The 14,204-nt window shown below is 37.5% G+C and overlaps 1 protein-coding gene across 1 annotated transcript in view; it reads right to left on the bottom strand.

The window, feature by feature from the left end:
• Positions 1–14,204, bottom strand: part of Ankfy1 (ankyrin repeat and FYVE domain containing 1) — a gene marked incomplete in the record, with an annotated part of 90,477 nt that overhangs the window by 49,884 nt on the left and 26,389 nt on the right.

Raw genomic sequence — 14,204 nt, 5'->3', positions numbered from 1 at the left:
GGAGGGAAGCAGGGAGGGAGGGAAGGAGGGAGGGAGGGAGGGAATAACTGGGCAAATACACATAAACACATGTATTAACCCCTCAATCCCTCATGTTCCATTTTTGGAACACATGTGTTTTTTTTCTTTAAATTCTTGTTCCTTGAAATTTTCTAGATAACATACACAAATTTCATGCAAAAACTCAAAAAACTACAATCTTTGGCATAAAAGGGTTAAGAACCTCAGTGGATTGTTATCTCTTTTCCTGCAATACTAGGAATTGAACCTAGAGCTCTGTGCATGCTAGACAAGTGCTCTACTACTGAGCTACATCACCACCACCCTCTTTTCTTTTTTATTTTTTCTTACTTATAGTCCCATTAAATTGCTCAGACTGGCCTTGAACTTGCAATCCAACCTTACCCTCCTGGGATTAGAGGTGTGTGCCATCTCACCTGGCTGGAGTTTTTTTTTTTTTTCAAGACAGGGTCTCACTATGTAGTTCATACTAGCCTTGACCTTACTATGTAGCCCAGAATATCCTGGAACTCACGTGATCAGCTTTCCATGTGCTAGGATTACAGGTGTGCACCACCATGCCCAGCGTCTAGTGTTATTTTTCATAATGAAAAACTGAAACAAACTCTTAAGGATCCAACAATGAAGAAATTTGTAACATTACCTCATTTTTGCAGTATATACTTGTATATGTATATGTGTACAAGTGGGTATGTGTGTATTCATGTCGATACATACCATAAACATGCAAGTTTTGTGTGTCTATCAAGAAACTGGAAGGATATATACTAAAATATCCCAGAAATACCTTATAACTAATGCTTCTTTTAGTTTATCTTTACCCTAAATTTTTTCTTTTTTGAGATAAGCTTTCTCTATGTAGTTTAGACTGGCCTTGAATATACTACACAGCCTCGACTGGCCTCGAACTCAGTGATCCTCCTCCCTCAGCCTCCCAAGGTGTGGGTACCCTGATTTTTATTTAAGGAGTATGCATTACTTATACAGTTTTTTGGTACAGTTTTATTTATTTTTTTTGGTACAAGTTTAAAAAGTGAAATTAAAGATTGTAAAATAACTTGGGGAAAATACTTGGGTCAAAAATCATGGCATAAAACATTTGAATTCATTAGAATAAAGACAGTAATAATCAGAGGACCACTTAAAATGATGGTGTGCACCACTGGCTCTCAAAGTGTGGTCCTAGGCTAGTCTTATTCTCAAGCCTACCTCAGACGTACCGATGGGGCCCAACATTTCTATTTTAACAAGTCCGCTATATTATTTTAATGTTCATTAAGGTTTAAGAAACTATAATCCATTCTTTCTTTCTTTCTTTTTTTTTTTTTTTTTTGAGACAGGGTCTCGCTCTGTAATTCAGGCTGGCCTTGAGCTCACTATGTAGCCCAGGCTGGCCTTGAAATCACAGTACTCTTCCTGCCTCAGCCTCCTGAGTGCTGGGATTACACGAGTGTACCACCATACTCAGCCTCCCAGCCCTTTTTTATTTTGAGATAGGGTCTTGATAGGTCTCTAAACAGTCAAGGCTAGAGTCCATCTTGCAATCCTCCTGCCTCAGCCTCCAAGACAGGTGTATACCACCTTGCTCGGTTGTTAATAGCTGCCCAAGGTATACAGAATAAGTCTTAGGATTAGGGTAAGTTAATTAATTTCCTTCCTTCCTTCCTTCCTTCCTTTCTTCCTTCTTCCTCCTTCTTTTTTCTTTCTTTTTTTTTTTTTTTTTGGTAGTAATACTGAATATTGAATCCAGGGGCACTCTACCACTGATCTACATCCTCAACCCCTTTTTTTTTTTACATTTTTATTTTGAGACAGGATCTCATTGAATCGCCCAGGTTGGCTTCAGCCTCCTGAGCAGTGTGGATTATAGGAATACACCACCCTACCCAGCAGTAAGATGAATTTCTGGCTTAGCTCTTTAAATTGAGTTTAATACTTCAATAATACCACAATGAAAAAATTAAAAAGTGGGTCATGGATTTGTCCTGAGTTGCTCCAAAGTGAAAATATACATTACTCCTCTCATACAGCCCTATCTGAGAAGACCGTACCTGATGAGTGTCTAGCACCATTAACCCCAAACATTGTCCTTGTAGTAGTCTCTTTAATTGTTTAAGAATGTGCCTGACATCTTCACTTCAAGTACTAAACCAACGAACCTGAGCTGTGCAACAAACCAAACTTGAATAATTAAAAAATAAACCACCTTCAGCAGGAATTTACTGGGAGGCCTTAACATTTCAAACAGAGTGGGACTCAGGAGATTTCCAAGCTTTCCCTTGACTCTTCATTTAGTCTCCAAAATAAACACAGTAATAAGTTCACTCTGAGTCTGATATTAAGGAGCCAGTAGTATAAGGGCTGGCCAAAAGGAGATGTTACTTTGAACTGTATTTTTAGGCAAATTAAACACCATCTGCTTCTGACCCGCTTAAGAAAATGACTATGAAAGTGAAGTCCAGGGGCTGGGGATTTAGCTCAGTGGCACAGCACCTGCCTGGCAAGCACGAAGTCGTGAGTTCAATTCCCAGTACTGGGGGGAAGAAACAACAACAACAACAAAAAAGTGAAGTCCACACCCAAGTTGTTTGTTATTGCTGTTTTGTGTTTTTTTGGATAGTCGGGAGTGAACCCAGAGCTTTCCTTCACCCTGAGTTACATTTCCAGCCACTTTAGTTTTTTATTTTGAGGTAGGGTCTCGCCAAGTCCCTAAACTGCCCAGGTTAGACACTCACCTGCAATCCTCTTGCCTCAGGCTCTCAGGGTGCTGGGATTACACAATGCCTGGCTGAGGAATTCTTTTTATTTTTTATTTATTTATTTATTTATTAGGAATTCTTTTTAAAAGGAGCAGACTTAAGAGAAACCAGTTTGCCTCGGCGCTCTGCATGATTTACCCCCTGCCAGATGCAATTACTCCCTCAAGTAGGCCCAGCACATGAACTGGAAAAATGTGTGACTTCAAGAATGAAAATAAAAGTAATATCCAAACTTCCGCCTTCGTTTGACTGTCGTCCACGATGCACACAGACACACTTCAGAGAATATGGTATTTTCTATGTGGCCTACTTTTTTGTTTAGTTTTAACTTGATCTTAAATGTTTTGTCAGACATCTGAAAAGAATGAGGACAAACCTGTATCTGTATGCAATTAACCATTAAAGGAAGAGCACTGAGTTTTCTTTTTTAAATTTTCTAATCTATCAAAGCTAAGAGATGCGTTTAAATTTCCACTATGACTCTGACTTAACTGAATTCTGAGTTTCCAATTATTTTCTCATCTACTTTACTAATAGTTTTGATTCATAAAATTAAAAAATCTTGATAAACTGTACCTTTTTATCAATAAAAACAACCTCTCTGGTGAGATTACTAATGTATCCTTAAATATAACCTCTTGGAAATAAACCCCTAATCACATTTGTAAAAGATCCCAGGCTCAGAAAGAAATACTAAGACTAGAGGTTTCAGTTCTGTTCTAACTGTTAACAACCCATCTCATCCTACTTTAGCTGATGATAGCTAAAAAAGTACAAAAAATAATTATCTAAGGAGCTGAAAAATAAAAAAAAAAATTAATTCTGGAGGGAATCAAAATCTGAACAAGTAAACACACCAGATGAATTTCCCAACTTTTTTTCCTTCTTTCAGCTTTGACCCAAGGGTGGACTCCAGGCAAAAGGCAGAACTGCCATAGTGATCTTACAGATGGCAAAAACTCCATCTTACTAGCCATGTAAGCTGTGAAAAGGAGTCCCTTGGGACTAGAGAGTGAGGGAAAATTCCAGGGCAAAGACAGCCAGGAAAAAAGACCACCTAGTTCTGCTTATGAATTCATACTGGCCTTGGGCTCTTTTGAGCTACTCAAACATGGCAGTCCCATCCCAAGTTTAAACACTGAAGGATTATTTAAACATGGACAATGAAAGAGAACTTGCAGCTTAAACCTATAAAAGATTCAAATTTTTCCAGAGGTTTACACAGCATCCAGAGTCTACTTAGCATAACAGACTATATCAAGCTGTTTCATACACAACCCAAAATTATTTCATTTAAGAAGAGTCTGGAAGCTAAGCATTGTGGCACTTTCCTGTAATTTCAGCACTTAGGAGGATGAGGCAGGAGGATAGCTATGACTTCAAAGCCATCCTGCTCTACATGGAGAGAACCTGTCTCAAAAAAGAACCAGGAAAATGCAACCATTTCTCAAGATTAAAGACAACTAACAGATTCCAAACCCAAAGATGACTCGGATATTGGATTTACCTAAGACTTAAAGTATCAAGTAAGTATAACTATGCCCCAAGATTTCAGGGAACATAAACTGAAAAGACAGAAATTTTCATCAGATAAATTATAAAAAAAGAGAGCAAAAATTACAAAACTGAAAAATACAATGTATGTAATAAAAATTTACTCCAGAGACTCAAAAGCAGTTTGAAAATGGCAGCAGAAAGTTAGCAAACTTATAGATCAGTAGAAATTGTCCAATGTGAAGACAGAAAAAAGACTGAAAAGAAAAAAACAGACTAGGGAAAGCTGTGGTATAGTAGCAAAAGGTCTAGTATATATATCATTTAAGTCTAAGAAGGAGAGAGTAAAACTAAGAAAAAGATTTGAAAAAAGTATGGTCAAGAGGTTTCCTAGTTTTATGAAACACTTACATTGATGCATTCACAATTAATGAACTCCACACAGTAAGAAAATCATATCTAGACACATCATAATCAAACCATGAACAGTAACACAAAGAATAAGTCTTAATGCTCTCATACTTGTTAGGATGGCCATTATCAAAAAGACAAACTGACAAGCACTGGTAAGGATGTGGAAAAAAGCAGAACCCTGAGCACTACTGGTGGGAATGTAAAATGGTCCAGTCACTATGGAAAATGGTATGGCAGTTCCTCAAAACATCGGAAAATACCAGAATTACCAGCTGGAGTGTCATTCAATGTTACAGTGCTTGCTTAGCATGTACAAGACCCTGGGATTTGATCCCCAGCAACAACAAAAAAAATACACCAAAACTCCAGCATATGATCCCACAGTTCTAATTCTGGGTATATATCTACATCTAGAGGAAATGAAAACAGTTGTGGAGAGGTATGTGGTCTCCAATAGTAACAGCAGCATTCTGCCACAACAGCCAAGGGACAGAAGCAATCCAAATGTCCACAGGGGGTAAAGACACATCTAAGTGGTATTGAGATCAGGTATAGGGATAGTCGACCTTTAAAGGAAAATTGTGTCGCATGCTAAAAAATGAACCTTGACAAGAACATGATAAAATACACCAATTGCCAAAAGACAAATGTAAGACGAGTCTATTTATATGGAGTATCTGAAGCAGTCAAATTGACAGAAACAGAAAGTAGAATGGTGGATGTCAGGGCTGTGGGCAGGAGAAAGGAGAACTGTTATTTAACACATATGAAAGTTATACTTTTGCATGATAAAAAGTGTGGACAATGACCATAGAATGTAAATATACTTAATACTACTGAACTATATATACTCTAGTTTAAGATGGTAAATTTCAGGTTATGTGTATTTAACACAACTTTTAAAATATTTTTAAGACAGAAACATTCTTGAAAGCAATTACAGAAAAATGATTACACTACATACAGGGGGAAAATCCACGAACTCCAGATTTCACATCAGAAACCACAGAAGCCAAGAATACATTTGAACATCTTTATTTTTTTGTTTGTTTGTCTGTTTTTTTCCGGTTCCGGGAATTGAACTCATGACCTCACACTTGCCAGGCAGGCACTGTGCCACTGAGCTAAATCTCCAGCCCCTGACTTGAACATCTTCAAAGTGCTGGGAGAAAAGGAGAAACTGTCACTCAAATTCCTACAATCAACAAATATATTCTTGCCAGGCATGGTGGCACATGCCTATAATCCCAGAACTCCAGAGGCTGAGGCAAGAGGATCACCACAAGTTCAAAGGCCAGCCTGGACTACACAGTGAGTTCAAGTCCAGCCTGAAAGACACAGCAAGACATGACCCTGTTTTAAAACAAACAAACAAAAATATAAAATAAAGAAATACTTAGATAAAGAAGATCTGTTACCAGCAGATTTTCTCTGTACGAAATACCAAAGAGAAGAAAAATGATACCAGAGGAAAATCAGAATGAAGAACAGGTCGGGCATGATGGCGCATGCCTATAATCCCAGCACTCGGGAGGCTGAGGCAGGAGGATCATTGCAAATTCAAGACCAACCTGGTCTACAAAGTGAGCTCAAGACCAGCCCAAACTGCATAGCAAGACCCTATCTCAAAAAGACAAAAAATAAAATAAAATCAAAAAGAATGAAGAACAGCAAAAACAGAATTATCCAAGTAAATATAATTTTTTTTCTCATAAATGTGTTAAAATATGTATGACTGTTAAAAGCAAAAACTAAAACATTGGTGGGGCTTTCAATGTATGCAGATATAATACACAGTATGACAACTATAATGAAGGTCAGTGGTGGAAGTGTTAAAAGAACCTGTTGTTACTTGGGTTTTACATATTCAATGACAAAGAACAACAGACTGGTGACAATAGATTACAAGTGCACTATAAAAAGTGTGTGTATGTGTGTCTATGGGGGGTATGTGTGGGTGATAAATGGATAGACAAAGAAATGCCCAGAGCAGTAGTTCTCAACCAGGGAAGATTTTCTCCCCATGAGAATACAGAAATATCTGGAAATATTTTTGGCTGTCAAAACTGGAGAAATACTGGCACTGAGTGAGTTGAGGCCAGGGATACAGCTAAACAGCCTACAATTTACAATTTACTAGAAAATGTCTGTGGCAAAGAATTATCTAGCCCAAAGTGTCAACAGTGCTTAGGTTGAAGAACATTGCCCCAGGTCAGTGATGGTGAACCTTTTAGAGACCAAGTGCCCAAATGGCAACCCCAAACCTACTTATTTATTGCAGTGCCAACACTGTAATTAAACCTGAATACAACTCAGACATGAACATCTTTTCTCTTACAAGAAAAGTAACATGTGCCACAGGTTCACCACCGCTGCCCTAGATCAACCACTAAACAATAATACAAAGAGATCCAGTGAAAACAAACAGAAGTCAAGAGATAAGACTGGGGATATAGCTCAGCGGTACAGCACTTGGCTAGTATGTTCATGGCCCTGGGTTCAATCTTTAGGACTGGGGAAAAAAAATCAGTAGATAAATTAAAAAGGAACAGTAAATATTTAAATTATCTAAAAGAAGGCAAGAAAAATAGAACATGGGCAGGAATAAGAGAGGACAAATAGTTAAAAAAGTAACCTTCATCATAAAAATAATTAAATATTTTTAAAAACTAATGAAAAGGCAAAGGTAAAAAAGCAAGACCCCACTATATGGTGCCAATAAGGGACAGACTTTAAATATAAGGTCACAATAAAGCTGAAAGCAAATAAATAGAAAAGATATACACATAAATAATAATAATTAAAAATAAAATAAAATAAAAAGAAGAATTAAGAAGGCTACTAGCATTTCTTTAATATCCAATAAAATAAACTGGTCATGGTAGCACACGCCTATAACGCGAGCACTTGGGAGGCTGAGGCAGGACTGCTCTGAGTTCAAGACCAGCCTAGGCTACAAAGTGAGTTCAAGGCCAGCCTGAACTGCTTAGTGAAACCTTGTCTCAAAAAAAAGGACCAAAAACCAAAAACCAAAATATCCAATAAAATAGACTTCAAGATAAAGAGTATCACCTGATATGAAAACGATCACTTTAAGATGATAAAAGGACAAATAATAAGTCATAAATACAAATATATGCATAATAATGGTGGCTAAACATGAGGCAAAAATTGACAGAATTAAAAGCAAAACTTCTATTGAAAAATTATAGATGCTAATATCCACCTTTAAAGAACTGATAAGGCCAGGGATATAGCTCAGTGGTACAAGCGCCTGCCTGGCAAGCACAAGGTCCAGAGTTTGATTCCTGGTACCAAAAAAAAAAAAAGAAGAAAAAAAAAAAGAATTGATAAAACTAGGCATAAAAGAAAAAAACTACAGAAAATACTAAACAATCAACAGCACTGATGTCACTGACATTTAAAGATTACTACAATAACTGCAAAATAAATTTTCTTTACAGGTGCATATGATTTATTTACCAAGATAAATGAAAGGCGAAGCTATAAAACATCTCAAAAATTGAAAGGGATCAAAAAAAAAAAAAGGGGGGCTCAAAATCATATAAAGTATATTCTCTGACAATAATGGAATTGAGTTAGAAAACAGTATATAGGAGAGTCCCAGGGATCAGGAAAATAAGCAACAAAAGGAGCAATAGTGAAACCGAACAATCTTGAGCTACGGTAGTAGCCAAATAGTTTCAACATAAGCTGAGTACTGCTGCTTCTCTTAAAATCCTGACAGATAACACAGGTCACCCTGTGTTAGTATCTTCGGGTGTGTCAGCACAGAGCCTAGAAACCCATACTTGGTCCACTGCAAAGCGCAACTTCCCCAGCTGGTGTTTCAGTGCCTATTTTCCTAACCAGAATGACAAGAAGAAAAGGAGGAGCGGCTTTCTGCTCTTTGCAAAGGCTTGACAGGACCCAGGATGCAATCCAGGAGAGCTGGATGACTAATACCTTAATCTTATGCCAGGGAACTATTAGGTCTTTGCTTGAGAATGCAAGCAAGAAATTCAAGCTTCAAAACAGCCATTCCAATGCGCGGTACCTTTCACAGCATCAGCTGCTACTGGTAAAGTGCTAGAGGCTGTAAATAATCATTTTGCCTGAAGCAAACTGCTTTACTTTACTAAAAAATAAGTATAGTGCTTTCTTATTGCCCTAAAATTAGTTATATTGTTTGAGCTAACAGTCATATTCTTTCTCTTCCCAAATGATCTAACCAGTGACTTTATAAACATATCTTTTTTCTTATTTTCTTATGGTACAATGGACAAAATTACACATATGTATAGTATACAACATAACTGGTTTTGTTTTCATAGTGCTAGAGATCAAACCTAGGGCTTTACTCATGCTAGACACACACTATCACTGAGCTATGTCCCCAGCCCTAACGTGATGTTTTGGTATATGTATGCGCTGCAAATGGTTGAACCAAGCTAATTAACATATCCTTCACCTCACAAACTTATCCTGATATTTCATCAATAAGAAATAAACTTATGTCTCCTTTGTTTACATTTTAAAGTAATTTCAGACAGGCATGGTGCTAGCACTTGGGAAGCCGAAGCAGGAGAACAGCCTCAAATTCAAGGCCAGCATGTGCTACTTAGGGAGTTCAAGGCCAGCATGAACTACAATGTGAGACCTTGTCTCAAAACAACAACAAAAACAATTCCAGATTCAGAAAAAAGTTGCAGGGCACTCCTAAAGGCCCTTTATCCATCTTCCCTTATGTTACAATTTACATAACCATAATGTAATTATCAAAATTGGCTAATTAGGCAATCTACAACTAATTACAGACCTCATTTTGCTAATTTTATCAATAAAGCCTTTTTAAGGTTCAAATCCAACTGAAGATTCCGCATTGTGAAGTCATGTCTCATCATGTCTCCTTAGCAGTCTGTATGTCCCTAAGCTCTCTGTCTTTCACACACCGTGACACGTTTAATATTAATACCGCCCAGTAACTTGGTGTCACGCTCCTCAGTTTAGGTCTGCATGGAGTTTTCTCACGATTGGACTAAGGTCATGCATTTACAGTAAGTCTCATAGAAGTGACTGTGCCTGTGTGCACCGCACATTTTACTTTTTTGAACAAGGCCTGATTCAATAAAAGTTTCTTTATAAGCACTTTTTAAATACTTGACATATAATGCCTGTTGTATTTCACTGACATATGCTAAATTATTACTATTATTATTATCATTTTTTTTGGCAGTATCAGGGATTGAACTCAGGGGGCACTGAACTATATCCCAGCTCTTTTTAATTTTATTTTGAGGGGCTGGGGATTTAGCTCAGCAGCAAAGCGCCTGCCTGGCAAGCGCAAGGTCATTAGTTTGGTTCCCGGTACCGGAGAAAAACCAAAAAAAAAAAAAAATTTTTTTATTTTGAGAAGGTGTTTCATGAAGTTGCCCAGACTGGCCTTGAACTCGCAGTCCTCCTTCCCCTGCCTCCCAAGTAGCTGGCTTTAAAAATTCCTATAATAATCAACTACAGCATTAAAGGTGTGGATTGTTTTGAATTTTAAAAAACAACAAGTCAAGTGTGGTGCTGTACAGTAATCCCATCACTTGGTAGGCTGAGGCAGGAGGATCTCCATGAATTCAAGGCCAGCCTGACTGAACTCCATAGTAAGACCCTGCCTGAGACAAAAAAAAAAATACATTAGACAAGAACTTCAAAAGAAAAATGCAAAGCTTAGGAAGTCAGTTTTCCTAATATCCACAGAAACAAGAATTTAATTTTGTATCCCTAGTGCTATGAAAGGAGACTGCCACTCAAAATTTATGCCAGTGTAATAATTTTGAAGAAGCAGAACACTAATAAATCGTTTTTTTTTTTTAAATTTTTTTGAGATAAAGTCTCAAAAAAAAAAAAAAGGGATAGGGTCTCACTATGTACTTCAGACTGCCCTTGAACTTACTATGTACCCCAGGCTGGCTTTGAACTCACAGTGATCCTCCTGCCACGGCCTCCCAAGTGCTGGGATTACAGGCGTGCACCACCATGCCTGTCAGTCCATAAAATGTTTTAAGGCATCTGTTAGTGTGGAAAAGTTCAACCTTTAAAACAGCTTTTATGCTATTAATATACTTGTTTACATGAGCCTATTTCCAATCTCCTTCAAGTTGCTTCCAGGTATCTATCACATAACATAGGCTTCCAAGCAGTTCCAGCTGCTGCAACCCCAGATTTAGACACTCATACCTATGCCCAGGAAGACTGCTGGGGGAAACGCACCGCTGAAAACGAACAGGCTGTACACGCTACCACTACCTTCGACCTCTCCCTTCTGACACAGGCAAAGATAAACTCCATAAAGAAAAGACGCAGAGGCTCCGCTCTCAGCCACTGCAGTAGGTGTCCGATTTACCAGTCATAAAAAACATCTCCTCTGAGGTTCCTCACTCCTCAAAGCAAACTGTATAGCAAGATCAATATGTGCTTATTATTTACAACAGGAGGACTGTCCCAGGACTTTGTGTTTTGTTTTTATGGTGGTTGTGGGGTATTTGTAAGGCTCTAATCGGACATAACTGTCCTAGTCCCCAGACTGTTTGCCAGCAGAAGCACTACTCTCTGCAGTAAACTCAGCTCTCAGGAGGGAACTCAGCTCTGTACCAAAGTTGTCAAGCACAGGAAAGGAGATAAGATAGGACAAGGAATTTTGCTGGTTCCAGGACATATGGAGACATCCCAAAATTTACACCGGGCACTTCAAGAACTTTGCCCACTGAGATACAGGACTGCCAGAAAACTTTAACCACAATTTTTATTGGGATCTTCTCTCCTAATGTCCCCTGCCTTCTCTCCATCCCTGTAAAAAGGGACACACTTATCTTTGTTTGTTGCAGACTGTCTTATTGCACTCTCTGCCTCCACCCAGGCACAATAGATTCCAGGCCATGCTGCCTTTACACAAGCCTGGTGGTCTCTGCTGGTTTCCTCCTCTCCCCTGTGTGTTACATATGTTATAGTACTGAATCCAGGGCCTTGAACATAATAGGCAAGTGCTCTACCACTAGGCCACACCCCCACTACTTCAAGTATCTCACAAGCATTAACACTAAACTTCTCTACACTCCTAAAAACTTGATTCACAATTAAGCAATGTTATGGTCATACAGCACTGAGTTACAGGTGCTCTTAAGTGATAAGATGTACTAAAAAAGTTCAATGTAAAGCAAAAATTTAAATTAGTCTGTTTAAATTAGGCTTTTTATACCTTCATGCAATTTTTTTTGTTTGTTTGTTTGTTTTTATTTTTTGAGACAGGGTCTCACTATGCAATTCAGACTGGTCTTGAACTCACTATGTAGCCCAGACTGGCCTCGAACTTACAGCAATCCTCCCGTTCCAGCCTCCCAAGTGCTGGCTGTGCATCATCATGCCCAGCCAATTTTGTTTTTATGTGATTTCTTACATTATGTATGTTGGTTCTGTGGAGCAGTTACTTTCCTTTCCCATTCTTAGTCATTTTGATTATAGTAAATATTTCAAAATCACAAATAAAATTGTAATTAACATCAATACTGTCTGCATTACTTATATAATAGCCTAGAAGTCTGCCATTGAAGTTTAAAAAAGTAAAAATATTTCATAACTCTTGTCTAATTACTTTCTAAAATTCTCAAAACATATTTATAATATTATTGGCAATGTACAAGAGTACCATGCTGATGCACGCCTATAATTCTAGCACTTGAGAGGCTGAGGCAGGAGGATCACCAAAAGTTCCAAATCAGACTGGGCTACACAGTAAGTTCAAGGACAGGCTGAACTACACAGTGAGACTCTGCCACAAAAACAAAAAAAAAAACACCGACTTCGAGAGTTTATGAGTTTTGCAATTGCTGAGATCAATTTTTGATAACAGATCTTAAAAAACGGTAATTTATTCTCAACCTTTTTCTAACAAAGTTGAAAATTTTCTACCTTCTAGCCTTTGTAAACTATCCATGTAATCAAGATTCTATCATACATTTTGTGAAGAACACCTCATAATCTAATGGGTTTGCTTTTGTTTTTAAGACAGGGTCTCACTATGTAGTTCAGACTGGCCTAGAACACATGGTGATTCTCCTGCATCAGCCTCCCGAGTGCAAGGACTACCAGTGTGTACCACCACTCCCAGCCAATCTAACAGGTCTTAAAAGTTATGCATTAATTCTGTTCTGTATAAAGTCAAAGATATATGGCTTCAAAGGATAATACTTTTATTTTTTTTTGGCACTGGAAATCGAACTCAGGACCTTGTGCTTGCCAGGCAGGCGCTTGTGCTGCTGAGCTTTATCCCCAGCCCATAAAGATAATACCTTTAAAAAAGAAAAGCTAAGATCTAAGATTTTATTCACATGGACTGCTGCCCTCCTAGGAAGACTTTCCCAAACAGATGTTTTACTTAAATACATAAATGCACAAGCATGCTTGTCTATTTGTGTTTACAACTGTAAATTATGAACCTCAAATTAAACCCTAGAAATTATCACAAGGATTCAGAGTTCAGTTTCACAGTTGAGAAGCATAAAATATCTGCTTTCCTAACTCCATGAGATAAACATCTACTTATCCTTTACAACACTACTCCGATATTAACCACCTCTAATCCTTTCTCTATTAGCCCAAGTTAGTTTCTTTTGTACCTTATATATAAAGAAATTATATTACTGTATCTATAGCCTGAAGTCATTTGTTAATGGCCTATTTCCTCCAACAGAGTGTGAGCTCCATATGGCAGGGACCATGTTATAAGCATCTCTGTGTTCCTGACAACGCACATGGAAAACAGGACCTTAAAAGTAGCAAAACTGAATTATTTAGACATAACTCAGGAGAATTTTCACATTGCCAATAACTTTACAAACATGTCTTCCCATCACATACACTTTTTTTCTGTAGTGCTGGGAATTAAACCCAGGGCCTCACACATGCTATGCAAGCACTCTTGCTGAGCTGCACCCCACCCCAACCCAACATGTCCTATCTTAATGTCTGTATACTCTCATCATGTTATAATTCAGGTAATTATCAAGAGCAGAATTAAAACATTTTGAATTTTTTCAACAGCAATTAAGTAACTGTAAATAAAAATACTAAATTACAGTTTTTAAAAATTCTTAAAGTCTACCACCATACTTACCTAAACTCTACACAACATAACATAAAACATTAAATAGCTAAATGTATCTATTAAAATTCTTTTAAAATAAGTTTTATTGTATATATATATAGTATGTAACATATTATGAAACAAATATATGAAATTATTACTATAATAAAACAAATTAATAGATTTGCCACTAACATAGTTTCAAATCTGTTAAACTTCAAAGACTTTAACCATCCTTTGACACTGATGAAAATATACCGCTATTCTTTAGAGTGACTGTTACTGCTGAGATTAGTACCTATAGAACAGAAAAAGTACCCTGTCAGTTATTACAAAATTTAAGCAACTTCACAGCAGGATTTTCTTCACAGAGGAAATATATATAT

The sequence above is a fragment of the Chinchilla lanigera genome, unplaced genomic scaffold (genome assembly GCF_000276665.1).
Source record: "Chinchilla lanigera isolate Chin_1 unplaced genomic scaffold, ChiLan1.0 scaffold00066, whole genome shotgun sequence".
Lineage (NCBI taxonomy): Eukaryota > Metazoa > Chordata > Mammalia > Rodentia > Chinchillidae > Chinchilla > Chinchilla lanigera.
Note: the sequence above shows the minus strand (reverse complement) of the source record. Positions and strands in the feature narration are given on the sequence as shown.